A 14927-nucleotide genomic window follows, 5' to 3' on the forward strand; every position below is an offset into this window, starting at 1 on the left:
GAATCCTACTAGTAGAGTTCCTACTGGATTTCAATCTGTACTTTGACGTATACATATTTAAAACAATTGTTTTATTTATTGGATTTTATCAAAATACAATCAAAACCTCAAAATAAGCAGAAGTTCCTCCTCGCAGTATCTACTCAACATCACGTCCTCATTCAGGTTCAACAATTTGAAAAACTTCTGAAGAATCGTGAAGATTCTGGCTCTGATCCGAAGATCCCTCCATCCATGGGTAAGAGGGAGACTTGTGATTGAGGACAGGTTGGAACATCGACCAGTGGAAAAGATGTTCAGGTTCCTCCTCTCATCCCTCCTTCTCTCCCTCAGCATAATGGCCGACAGCTCAGTGAGCGAGGAGGGAGTCGCTGGAGCACCAGTGCTGCTACATGACATAATCAATGTGCAGACGCTGGTAACCTGCGTCTTCACTGCGGCACCAAACATGTTTCTACTGATTAGATTCACCATTTTCTTCAGTGGTCATCCCTCTGTTCGACCAACTCTAAAACTGTGACACCCTGGAGACAAAGGTGTGTTTTATTTTTATTTTTCATGGTTACTTCCTGTTTTCCTCCACAGGATTAAGAACTTTGCCTTCCTGCCCCAGTGCCTTTGTATTGACGTCTGTTACATTTTTCATTCTGTTCTCTTCTGTTTTATTATCTGGTTCTGTGAAGGTTTTTCCACATGAACGTTTTGTGAGATTTGTGGACTCTTTGTTTGTATTTTATTGAGATTGTGGACTGTGATTGAAGTTGGTGTGCAATTTCCAATATATGTAAATATTTGAATGTATAAAAATTAAAAGGTAAGGTAAGGTAAGGTAAAAAATTGTTTTTTTCCAATAGCCAGCAATTTTTCATAGATTTTTCAAGAGAGTTGCCTCCTGCCTGAAGAAGCTCCTGCCCATCAAACCCTATAAGGCAATAAGCTGTAGAGAATGAATGAATTATGAATAGAAGTTTTATTATATGGAATAATAAAAAAAAAGAAGTTTCGTCAAGCAATTATGACAATATGACAATATTATATCTTTAATTTATTGACTTCCACTGGTTGTAAAACAATTTTCAACTATAATCAAACAATTTTCAACTTTAATCAAACAATTTTAAACAATAATCAAACAATTTTCAACTATAATCAAACAATTTTCAACTATAATCAAACAATTTTCAACTATAATCAACAATTTTAAATTATAATCAAACCATTTTCAACTATAATCAAACCATTTTCAACTATAATTAACAATTTTCTACTATAATCAAACAATTTTCAACTATAATCAAACAATTTTCCACTATAATCAAACAATTATAGCAGCAGCAATCAAACAATTTTCAATTATAATCAAACAATTTTCAACTATAATCAAACAATTTTAAACAATAATCAAACAATTTTCAACTATAATTAACAATTTTAAACAATAATCAAACAATTTTCAACTATAATCAACAATTTTCAATTATAATCAAACAATTTTCAACTATAATCAAACAATTTTAAACAATAATCAAACAATTTTCAACTATAATCAACAATTTTAAATTATAATCAAACCATTTTCAACTTTAATCAAACAATTTCAACTATAATTAACAATTTTCAACTATAATCAAACAATTTTCAATTATAATCAAACAATTTTCAACTATAATTAACAATTTTAAACAATAATCAAACAATTTTCAACTATAATCAACAATTTTCAATTATAATCAAACAATTTTCAACTATAATCAAACAATTTCAAACAATAATCAAACAATTTTAAACAATAATCAAACAATTTTCAACTATAATCAACAATTTTAAATTATAATCAAACCATTTTCAACTTTAATCAAACAATTTTCAACTATAATTAACAATTTTCAACTATAATCAAACAATTTTCAATTATAATCAAACAATTTTCAACTATAATCAACAATTTTAAATTATAATCAAACAATTTTCAACTATAATCAAACAATTTTCAACTATAATCAAACATTTTTCAATTAAAATCAAACAATTTTCAATTATAATCAAACAATTTTCAACTATAATCAAACAATTTTCATTTATAATCAAACAATTTTCAACTATAATCAACAATTTTTAATTATAATCAAACCATTTTCAACTATAATTCTGATTATTTAATTCTAATTGGGATTCTGATTCTGATATAATCAAACAATTTTCAACTATAATCAAACAATTTTCAACTATAATCAAACAATTTTCAACTATAATCAAACAATTTTCAATTATAATCAAACAATTTTCAACTATAATTAACAATTTTAAACAATAATCAAACAATTTTCAACTATAATCAACAATTTTCAACTATAATCAAACAATTTTCAACTATAATCAAACAATTTTAAACAATAATCAAACAATTTTAAACAATAATCAAACAATTTTCAACTTTAATCTAACAATTTAAAACTATAATCAACAATTTTCATCTACAGTGAAATCATTTGAACTACTGTATAATATACAAAAATTAACCAATCATACATGGAAAATCTTACTCATACTTCTTTTAAGATCAAGCATTATATCAAAACAAAAGTTAAAGATGTGGCGAATAAAACATTTAAAAAAAACCTACACATAGAAATTGACAAAGTCACGTCGAGGTGCCATTGAGGGCGTGGCAGTGCGTGAGTGCGGTCCAGTTCTGGTCCACATCCAGCCCCGGCTCGGATCAGTCCAATCACTAATGGTGTTGAGCTGCGGCTGCTGATCCAGACCTATTAGCTAATTGCTACTGCAGCAGCACTGACGGGGCGCAAGGCATCAATCCTCGCCTTTCCTTCTGCACCACATCCACCGCTGTCCATCACTGCCTGCTTATGGTGCACTCTCTGTTCACACCCACCATAGGTTCGGATCCCTTTCGTTTACGAACTCATATTAACCAACTGGACTTACTTGTCAACAAGACTTCTACTTTAATACAAATTGAAGTGAAGCATATATGTGTGTCACCCCCATCACATGCAGCTTTAAATAAACGTTTACTTAAAGAGCCCTGAATATTTCACTTATCCGTGCGTCCGTCAAAAATACATTTTTAGCATCTATTCAAACCGTTTCACTCGAGCGTCGCTTCATTATTGTGGCTCTGCAGCCGAGCGGACGAGCTGCATCTGCCTCAAGGCCCAAGAAGCCACCACAGTACATTCCTGTGAGTCCACCGAGAAAACAGATTCTTAAGTTAAATAAAAGATAGTAGATTCAAGTGTGTATATTGTAACTAAATCAAAAATGAAAATCCCATTTTTATTGACTTTATTATGTCAATGTGTTGCTCCTGGTTATTTAAGTTCAAATTCCATGTTAATTAGTATTTTTTACATTCAACTTACCTAATAAAACCACAACATAATTCATTTAATTAATTCTAATGTTTGTTTTTTTTAATTAATTTAATGTCGTGAGACAAAGATGCTTAGTTACATAAAAGATCATCTCACATAAATGAAACATTTAAAAAAAAGTTTGCATTTAGACATTGGATAAGTGCCTACAAAACTATTTTTTTTAAATATTTATATTTAATAAATTGACTCACACACTTGTCTATAAACTTTAGTAAAGTTGGACCGATTCACGGATTCAAAGGACATTTGAGAAATGTTTGTACCAGAAACTTTCATCGTGATTGTCAACACTTGCACTTGAGAATGAATAAGATGATATGAATACATGAATAATTCCTTCATAAGATTATTTTTAATATATAATAATATTTTTTTAAACATCTAAAAACTCTGGAAAAATTCCCATTCTAATAAAAAAAACAAAAAAAACAAGATTTTATCTTTAAGATTGTTATTCTCATTAAATATCTTTACTTACTCATTTTTGGCATGAATGTGAACTATACTGACCCCCAGTGGTGTTTTGCTGAAGTGACTTAACGACGCTTTGAATTCTCTCTCTTGATGTAATTATGTCTAATAACAAATAAACGAATTGTTGCAGCTTCACGTCATTGAAAAGTACTTACTTTTCTGTTCTTTAACCAGGTTGTGTTTAACAGTAGCGGCCGATGGATAGAACAGATTTAGCTTCTTGCCGAAAGGAGCTGAAATTATAGAAATGTACTATAATATTTGTATTAAATATGGTTTTATTTAAATCCAACTTATGTTAATTAAACTGAAGTCTTCTGCTCTTCTTACCGTTAAGAAAAGGCTGAAATTCTGGCAATTTTTCTCACAAAGTATGTGGTAAATGAATAAATAAATGTATAAATACAAGTTCGGATAAATATCAATATGTCAGAATGTCAAAAATAAACAAATGACTTTTAATTTAATTTTTGTCAAAGAATGGAGCTATTTTATGTATAGATACACATTTTGTAATTTATACGTTTTAACTTTTATTTATACATTTATACATTTTGTCTTCTATTTATTTAGGTATTTATACATTTTGTCTTCTATTTATTTAGGTATTTATACATTTTATACATGGTTGTCTTCAGCCGCCCTTACCTTACAGAAGGAGATCAAACTAAAAACTCAAATCCTCATGATCTAGACTTAAAAAGACACATGACTCAAAATATTTTTGCTGGTATCAAATGTTTTATTACACACTGGTATCCAATGGTTGTAAAAAAAAACTTCTAAATTAGAGATATACAGAAGCTTTAATACAAGTTCTGAGAACAAACAACGTGACGCTTCCTCTCATCTCCCCCCTGGACCCCCCTGGGCCCCCCTGCACCCCCCTGGACCCCCCAGGATCTCCCCGTCATGCCGGTGTCAACGGATCCAGATTCCTCCCTGTGGTCCTCTCTGGACGCTGCTCTACACCTTCTGCCTTCTCTCTACATCCCTCTGTCTCTCTCTTGCTCTCCCAGCCGGTCGTAGTGAGTCTGGTTCTAAACAAGGTTTCTGCCTCTTAAAAGCAGGATTTTCCTCCTTTGTTCTCGCTCATTGTGATTAAATACGACGTGTTTTTTACTTTTCTACTGTTTTCAAACTGTAAAGTGCCTTGAGAAAACTTTTTTTTTTTATGATTGGAGACTTTAAATACAATTAAATTGAATAAAAATAACCTGATTCAAAAATAAGCACATTGTTACATACATGATATATTCATAACACTTAAATATTGCAATCATCCCTTAAAGCAGATACAAATATTCGACAAGGTTCATAGGTCAAAGCACCTATAAACCCCCTGCACCCCCCCACTCAATAAACAGAAAAACTGATCTCTTAATACAATCTGTGAAATACTTCAAACGTCAGAAAATGTGTTGAGGCGAGGTCGAGGGATTCTCATCTGTAACGAAAGAGATACATAAGTGTTTAAAACACACACCTATGTGAGGCTTGTGTACACACGGGTGGCCTGGAGGGAGGATTCCCAGAGACACCGGAGGACCAGGTGGGTTTGGCGCCGGGAAGCTGCTCCCCCGACAAACTTGACGATGGTGCGAAGTGACGAGACGGAGGCCGGGCGTTCCGTTGAGCGTCCGACGATTCCTCGCTCGCGAACGTCGGGTTGTGATGATCCTCTGAAACACAACAGTGGCTCCGGCCGTGACAGCGAGTCGACTCAGATCAGGCGAATACACAAATGACACTTTATTCACCTATTTGGTTCATTAGCTCCACCAAATTCCTTATGATAGTGATTATCTATTATCTATTGTTTTCACCACAATTGAACTGGGGGATCCGCCTAGTTTCATATTAACAGTATCACATCCTCTGCCGACCAAAATGTACCTTAGAAGTGTGAGAACATTTCGGTAAATGCAAATATCTGTTTTTAATACAATACTGTACTGTATTATTTTATTAGCTTGTATTTAAAAAAAAGTTTTTTTTTTATAAACAATCAACATGCAAATATTCACAGCAAGTTTTCGTGCTGCAATTAAACTTCCGTAACATATACTTGTTACTACACTATCACAACACCAGAGTCAAGTACTGGACAATACTACACATATATACTTGTTACTACACTATCACAACACCAGAGTCAAGTACTGGACAATACTACACATATATACTTGTTACCACACTATCACAACACCAGAGTCAAGTACTGGACAATACTACACATATATACTTGTTACCACACTATCACAACACCAGAGTCAAGTACTCGACAATACTACACATATATACTTGTTACTACACTATCACAACGCCAGAGTCAAGTACTGGACAATACTACACATATATACTTGTTATTACACTATCACAACACCAGAGTATAGTACTGGACAATACTACACATATATACTTGTTACTACACTATCACAACACCAGAGTCAAGTACTGGACAATACTACAAATATATACATGTTACTACACTGTCACAACACCAGAGTCAAGTACTGGACAATACTACACATATATACTTGTTATTACACTATCACAACACCAGAGTATAGTACTGGACAATACTACACATATATCCTTGTTACTACACTATCACAACACCAGAGTCAAGTACTGGACAATACTACACACATATACTTGTTACTACACTATCACAATACCAGAGTCAAGTACTGGACAATACTACGCATATATCCTTGTTACTACACTATCACAACACCAGAGTCAAGTACTCGACAATACTACACATATATACTTGTTACTACACTATCACAAGTACTCAAGTAAGACATTTGAAGCTGCTGCTGATACTCGTCCTGACAACAAAACTAATACTATAACTAACTCTTTGTATCAAAGACACTGATCAGTGATTACAAACAGGACGAACATAAAACACACCTTGACTCACAGAAAGTCCACAGTCATGGCAGGTGAGCTTACCTGTGATGTTTGAGCTGCTCGATCGTGACCAACGAATCTCCTCATCTAGACACTGGTCAACCAACTTATCCTTGAGGTCTGTTGTCCTGTCGAATACATATTAAAAATACCATCAACAATGACGGACAAGTATTTGACATCATCATGTTTTATCCTATGATCGGATGGGATGACGGCGCTTCATGAAACAATGAAACAGTGTTTTTTTTTAGAGCGAGATCAGAGAGTGACATCTAGTGGACTATGAACATAAGGCTTCGCACATTACATCAGCCAAAAACACATGTATCTCTTAAACAACTACAAATCTTTTTTTCATATTTTTTCTGAACCAGAAATAGAATCTTTGTACCATTCGTTTTGATGAAAGCAACTCAAATAGTTTTTTACCAGATTTAGCACAATAATACTTTCCATCTGTAGTCCTCAACAAAGATGCAGACAGTTTACATAATACATCACATACAAATAAAGCTGAAACACAATAATATACAAAAACACAGTACAACCTAATAATGTCAATGATGGCCAAATAGCTCCAGACAAGCTTGTGTCGTTGTGTCCCTGAGCAAGACACTTTACCCTGATTGCTCCTGATGGTAGACTTGGCGCAGGTGTGCAGCCTACTCCCATCAGTATGTGTGAATGGCTGTCAAAAGCACTACCGAATTTCCCCTCGCGGGACAAATAAGGGATTCTAAAATACCCGTCTGGTACTATCAGTGCAAGCAGGACTGTTGGTCTAGAAGCCAGTCTTTGACAGCCTGTGAGAAGCGATGAAAATCTGCTTTGTTCCTGAGATTGTCTGGAGCTCGTTCCATTCTTTGATGCCTTTGTACGAAAAGGCTGATCGAGGGAACGCAGACTTTCTTTTGGGAACATTGCAGTCGCACCTGGACACTGACCTTAAAGTGCTGATTACATTTTTTTTTTAAATTACATGTTTTTTCCATTCAAAATATTCTCTTTCCTTCAACTTCCAAAGCGAATTGATTTTTTTCATACATTTTCAAGAAGAGGGTGTTCAATGACTGGGTTAAAAAAACTTCTTTTTTTTTTTATATCCCTCTAAATTTTTTCTTACCGTTTGTGCTGTTCCTTCTTGATCAGTGCCTGAGCTGTCACTGCTGCCACAGTCAAAACCAAGCAAGCAAAGGTTGCCCCCATTCCAACAGAAAATGCAAACTTGTTCATAGCCAGGCCACAGTCTTTGGCTAGATACCAAGTTTTTTCTGTGTTAATGCATCTGAAAACAAAACAAACAAGTTGAAAAAAAAAAAATCATTGTAGTCAAATCAAGACTTGAATAATGAAAGCAAATGGTGGCAAATGTTTGTGATGATATTGATAATTGCAATGTTATCAATTCCAACAGATAAATGTCAAGGACCATACCTGCTATATCTGTAATGCAAATTACCCATTAAATATGATTAAAATTAAATTGAACTACCCCCCCCGATACATCTTTTATAGATTCATTGAGACCATTTCAAAATAAGAACATTGGTAACCCCAGCGCTATAGGATAGAGCATCATAATAAGGAGCTGTGTAGTAAGAATAGTCCTGGTAATCCTTCCTGTGCTTCTGTATAACATGATTCTTTTCCACTCAAGATGATCAACTTACATGCACTGTGGTTGCTCATTCACCATGATCAGGCAGTCCCCATTGTTGTAGCATATTTTAGGTTTGGAATGCAGTCTTGAACATGGAGTCACACAAATGATTGTACCTTCTTCTGTGACCTTCGATTCATAGTAATCGATTATACTGCCATTCACTATAGTGTTACAAAAGGCTGTAAGACAGAAAAACACATTGTATTAGTTTAGTTAATTTTTTAAGATTGAATCTACAAATACCAACACCAAGCCCACAGAAGACAAGACCCTTTCTGGCAAACAATATCCTCAACCCTTGTAAGTAAGTAAGTCATTTTTTTTTTTTTATAGCGCTTTTCCAGACCAGGGTCACAAAGCGCTTAAACAATCAAAACAATATTCAATAAAGTATGTACTTTAAAGGTCAAGATAAAACTGATAACACAACAGGAGTTCCAGAAAATCAAGGAAAAGCCTGAACAAATAGAAACGTCTTAAGATGTTTCTTAAAGGAGTCAGTAGATCCATCAAGCGCAAAGAGAGAGGAAGATTGTTCCAAAGCTTAGGAGCAACAGCCTGAACAGATTTCTCTCCTCTGGTCCTGAACCGTGTGCGAGAACCCATAAGTAGATTCTGATCCACAGACCTCAGAGCCCGAGCTGGGGTGTAAGGCTGGATCAGATCAGATGTAAGGAGGAGCCTGACCATGAATAGCTCCGAAAGTAAGAACCAGAATTTTAAAGTGGATCCTGAAAGAAACTGGAAGCCAGTGAAGAGTTTTAGGGATCGGAGAAATGTGAGTTCTTCTACTTGAGCGGGTTAGAATTCTCGCTGCAGAGTTCTGAATCAACTGCAGGCGAGACAGCTCCTTCTTGTTAAGACATGAAAACAAACTGAAAACATGAAGACATGAAAACAAACTGTTACAATAGTCCTCACAAAACTTCTCATGGATGTCGCTCTGATCCAGGAACAAAGACAGTTGCTCAGACACCACCTTCTCCAAGATCTTGGAAAAGAAAGGGAGCTTAGAAATAGGCCTGAAATTACTGAGGTCAGTTGGGTCTAAGTCTGGTTTTTTGAGCAACGGCTCAACAATGGCATGTTTAAATGCATTGGGAAAAACCCCTGTGGAAAGGGAGAGGTTCACCATATTGGTAACCCAAGGACCAATTACATCAAATACTTTGATAAAAAGCCTACAAGGAAGGACGTCATCTGAGCAAGAGGAGGGTTTCATCTTGTTCACTAGTGCTGAAATATCACCCAAAGATACAGCAGTGAAGGAGGACCAAGAGGAGGAGAGGGGCTCAGAGACAGTAGGGGTTCCAAACAAAGGGGGAGAGATTTTTTCTTTGATCAATTGATCTTTAATTCGGCTTTTACTACCGAGTTGAACGTGAGTGACAGCTGGTACCCATGTGACCGCTGCTGTTCGCTTCAAAAGATCCTGCTCTGCACGCCTGTCAGTGACGCGGCGTCGTCAGTGACGTCATCAGTGCTGAATGTAGGACTTCTAATTGTTCGCTCCATTACTAATAAATCCTTTATTCTTAATGATCTTTTCACAAGAGTTAATTTGGATTTACTATGTATTACTGAAACTTGGCAGAGAGAAGAAGAGTTTATTCATCTGAACAAACTCTGTCCAGTAGGGAATTAAAGGCTTCTGTTAAAGTTAAAAGTCAAGGTGACCCGGGAAAACAAATATGTTTACCTTGACCCAGAGGCAACACAAGGGATACCACAAAGTGGAGGCGTAGTGGAGAAGTTTGGAAGAAGGTAAGAAGATCAAGCGGCTTCACAAAGAATCTAAACTACAACTTGGGATTCAATTAACCGTGGTGTATATTAAATTGTATTATTATTATTATTATTATTATTAACAAAATAAAAAAAATAAAACATAATAATAATAGATACTTTATCGATCTCCTTCTAAAACACTTGTAAAAGTAACAAAAAACTTTGTTGTTTAAACTTCTCAAAATATGCATAAAAAAACCGGCAGGACAAATAATGAAATACACCCAAATCAAGATATATTAAATAAACTTTTATCGAAATATAATACTCACAATTGTTCATCTTGATTACACAAAAGCAAATTGATCTTTAACTAACAAAGGGTACAGTTTTTCCAAGAAAAAAATCTTTTTTTAAAAGCAGAACAAAACCTGTGAAACAAACATAAGAAGTGTAATAAAATTTCGTACTCACATTCCAAAAACCCTTCTTCATCAGCCACGTCGCCCACCACAGGTTCAACTGTTACGTTGTAGACGCAATCTAGATGAACAGAAAGATTGAGTGTTTGAATGATAACGCAATATTTTTAGTTTAACCATAAACTATTGTTGCGACTAACCAGTTCTGCAATTGAACAGATCATCAACAGCTTCCTGAACGGCAGCAGAATCCTCATTATACTCCGTCCAAAAAGATCCGTTGTTAGGAATCTCCAGCACCACATCATGCGTGACGTTAACACTGTTGTGTGAATTGTTATTTAGAAAAAATATATAAACAAGGTAATCTTTGTCAATCCTTTTCACTTGCCCATTGGTTATGGTGGTTTGTGGTGCTTTGCTAGCCAAGGTCTCTGCCAGTAATCTCCTCTGAAAACACAATATTTTATCAACGGGTGCTTTTCAAACTTTTGAAAGAAAAATCTAAAACCTTTTTTACTTTTGCAAAGATGTTGGTCAGTCTTGTCACATCTCTTCTCCGACTAAAAGGTTTAAAAGAGGAGAAGAAAAAGAGACATATAATTAGAGCAGACTCTGTCATTCAATCCAGAAGATCACACTGTGGTTGCTATTTATTCTATCTTAGTGAAGAAACATTACCTGACACTAGTTACCTCAACCTCCTTAAAATAGTTTATGTTGGTGCTCAGATAATAGGCATTCATCTGAAAATGTTACATTTAAAAGAGTTCATTAAAAGATGAGATACCAGGCAAGACAGTAGAAAATTGAACGTAGCTACCTGTGTGGTAAAGTTCTGGATGAAGTATTTGTAATCAAGCGAATTTTCATCGTCAAAACTGTCTTTATACTGCTGATTGATGACCAAACTGACTGGCACAACTGAGGTAACATTTGCTGAAAATAAATACATTCAATCAAAATGAAACAATATAAAAAATTATATTTGTTGTATTTCAAAAGAAGTAACATTTTTACCTGGCTGGACATGTATCACACGTTCACAAACTTTCCCAATAAAACCTGGTAAACATAAACAGTCGGTGCCATTTCTGGTTCCTCCATTTTGGCACACAATTGGTGTTGTTGGTATAGTTGAAGTTATTGTTGGTGTGACAGTTAAAGGTGGTTTGGTTGATGTTTTTTTTTCACTGGTAGATTGTGAAGCCAATGGTGTAGTTAGTGAGTCAGGAGCAATTGTTTGTGTTGAGTAAGGTGTAGAACTTGGACTTGTTGAAGTTGTATTTGATGTTCTAGCTGATGTCATTACAGGCTCTGTGTTCTTTGAGATGAGGTCAGTAGTAGATCCGGGCCAAGTTGAGGTAACCAGTGGTTCAGAGGTTTGTTCAAGACTGTCCGTGGTACTTTGTGGAGCATTTGTTGATTGTGTAGAATGGTCCACAGATGTCGTGAAAGGGGCACTACTAGTTGATGATGCTTGTACGGTGTTTATATTTGTTAAAAAAGTAGTTTGTGAGTCAGTTGTTTTTGATGTCATGAACGTTGATTCATTGAAAGTAGTGGTCTGAACCGGTTCAGAGGTTTCCGTAAAGCTTGGACTTGTTAAAGTTGCATCTGATGTACTAGTTGAAGTGGTTACGGACTCTGTTGCCAAAGAGATGCTGTCACTTGTAGAACCTAGAAATGTTGATGTCACCAGTGGTTCAGAGGTTTGTTCAAGACTCTCTGTGGAACTTTGTGGTGCACTTGTTGACTGGGAAGTTGTGTCCCCAGATGTGGTGAAGGGGGCACTACTAGTTGATGATGTTTGTTCGGTGTTTATTTCCGTTAAAAAAGTAGTTTCTGAGTCAGTGGTAATCTCTGAAGCCAATGTTGTAGTTTGGGTTCCAGGTACAACCGAAGTCGTTGGTCCAGACTCAGTAGTTGTTGAAGTCATAAATGTGGATTCAGTGAATGTAGTGGTTTCAATGGGTTCAGAGGTTTCCGTATAGCTTGGAATTTTTGAAGTTCCATCTGATGTACTAGCTGATATGGTTACGAACTCGGTTGTCCCAAAAAATCCATCTGTTGTCGATTCTGGAACTGTTGATGTCACCAGTGGTTCAGAGGTTTGTTCAAGACTCTCTGTTGAACTTTGTGGTGCACTTGTTGACTGGGTAGTCGTGTCCACAGATGTGGTGAAGGGGGCACTACTAGTTGATGATGTTTGTTTGGTGTTTATTTCCGTTACAAAAGTAGTTTCCGAGTCAGTGGTAATCTCTGAAGCCAATGTTGTAGTTTGGGTTTCAGGTACAACAGAAGTCGTTGGTCCAGACTCAGCAGTTGTTGAAGTCATAAATGTGGATTCAGTAAATGTAGTGGTTTCAATGGGTTCAGAGGTTTCCGTATAGCTTGGACTTTTTGAAGTTGCATCTGATGTACTAGCTGAAATGGTTACAAAATCAGTTGCCCCAGAAAATCCATCTGTTGTCGATCCTGGAAATGTTGATGTCACCAGTGGTTCAGAGGTTTGTTCAAGACTCTCTGTGGAACTTTGTGTTGTACTTGTTGACTGGGTAGTTGTGTCCACAGATGTGGTGAAGGGGGCACTACTAGTTGATGATGTTTGTACGGTGTTTATTTCCGTTACAAAAGTATTTTCCGAGTCAGTGGTAATCTCTGAAGAAAATGTTGTAGTTTGGGTTTCAGGTACAACAGAAGTGGTTGGTCCAGACTCAGCAGTTGTTGAAGTCAAATATGTTGATTCAGTGAAAGTAGTGGTTTCAACGGGTTCAGGTGTTTCCGCATAGGTTGGACTTGTTGAAGTTGCTTCTGATGTAGTAGTTGATATGGTTACAAAATCTGTTGCCCCAGAAAATCCATCTGTTGTCGATCCCGGAAATGTTGATGTCACCAGTGGTTCAGAGGTTTGTTCAAGACTCTCTGTGGAACTTTGTGGTGCACTTGTTGACTGGGAAGTTGTGTCCACAGATGTGGTGAAGGGGGCACTACTGGTTGAGGATGCTTGTTCAGTGTTTATTTCTGTTACAAAAGTCTTTTCCGTGTCAGTGGTAATCTCTGAAGCCAATGTTGTAGTTTGGGTTTCACGTACAACAGAAGTGGTTGGTCCAGACTCAGTAGTTGTTGAAGTCATAAATGTGGATTCAGTGAATGTAGTGGTTTCAATGGGTTCAGAGGTTTCCGTATTGCTTGGAATTGTTGAAGTTGCATCTGATGTACTAGCTGATATGGTTACGAACTCTGTTGCCCCAGAAAATCCATCTGTTGTCAATCCTGGAAATGTTGATGTCACAAGTGGTTCAGGGGTTTGTTTAAGACTCTCTGTGGAACTTTGTGGTGCACTTGTTGACTGGGAAGTTGTGTCCACAGATGTGGTGAAGGGGGCACTACTGGTTGAGGATGCTTGTTCAGTGTTTATTTCTGTTACAAAAGTCTTTTCCGTGTCAGTGGTAATCTCTGAAGCCAATGTTGTAGTTTGGGTTTCAGGTACAACAGAAGTGGTTGGTCCAGACTCAGTAGTTGTTGAAGTCATAAATGTGGATTCAGTGAATGTAGTGGTTTCAATGGGTTCAGAGGTTTCCGTATTGCTTGGAATTGTTGAAGTTGCATCTGATGTACTAGCTGATATGGTTACGAACTCTGTTGCCCCAGAAAATCCATCTGTTGTCGATCCTGGAAATGTTGATGTCACCAGTGGTTCAGAGGTTTGTTCAAGACTATCTGTGGAACTTTGTTGTGCACTTGTTGACTGGGTAGTTGTGCCCCCAGATGTGGTGAAGGGGGCACTACTAGTTGATGATGTTTGTTCTGTGTTTTTTTCCGTTACAACAGAAGTTTCTGAGTCAGTGGTAGTTTCTGAAGCCAATGCTGTAGTTTGGGTTTCAGGTACGTCAGAAGTGGTTGGTCCAGACTCAGTAGTTGTTGAAGTCATAAATGTGGATTCAGTGAATGTAGTGGTTTCAACAGGTACAGAGGTTTCCGTATAGCTTGGAATTGTTGAAGTTGCATCTGATGTACTAGTTGATATGGTTACAAAATCTGTTGCCCCAGAAAATCCACCTGTTGTCGATCCTGAAAATGTTGATGTCACCAGTGGGGCAGTGGTTCGTTCAAGATTCTCTGTGGAACTTTGTGGTGCACTTGTTGACTGGGTAGTTGTGTCCCCAGATGTGGTGAAGGGGGCACTACTGGTTGATGATGTTTGTTCGGTGTTTATTTCTGTTACAAAAGTAGTTTCTGAGTCAGTGGTAATCTCTGAAGCCAATGTTGTAGTTTGGGTTCCAGGTACAACTGAAGTCGTTGGTCCAGACTCAG

This window comes from Callionymus lyra, chromosome 4, assembly GCF_982586985.1.
Source record: "Callionymus lyra chromosome 4, fCalLyr1.hap1.1, whole genome shotgun sequence".
Taxonomy (NCBI): domain Eukaryota; kingdom Metazoa; phylum Chordata; class Actinopteri; order Syngnathiformes; family Callionymidae; genus Callionymus; species Callionymus lyra.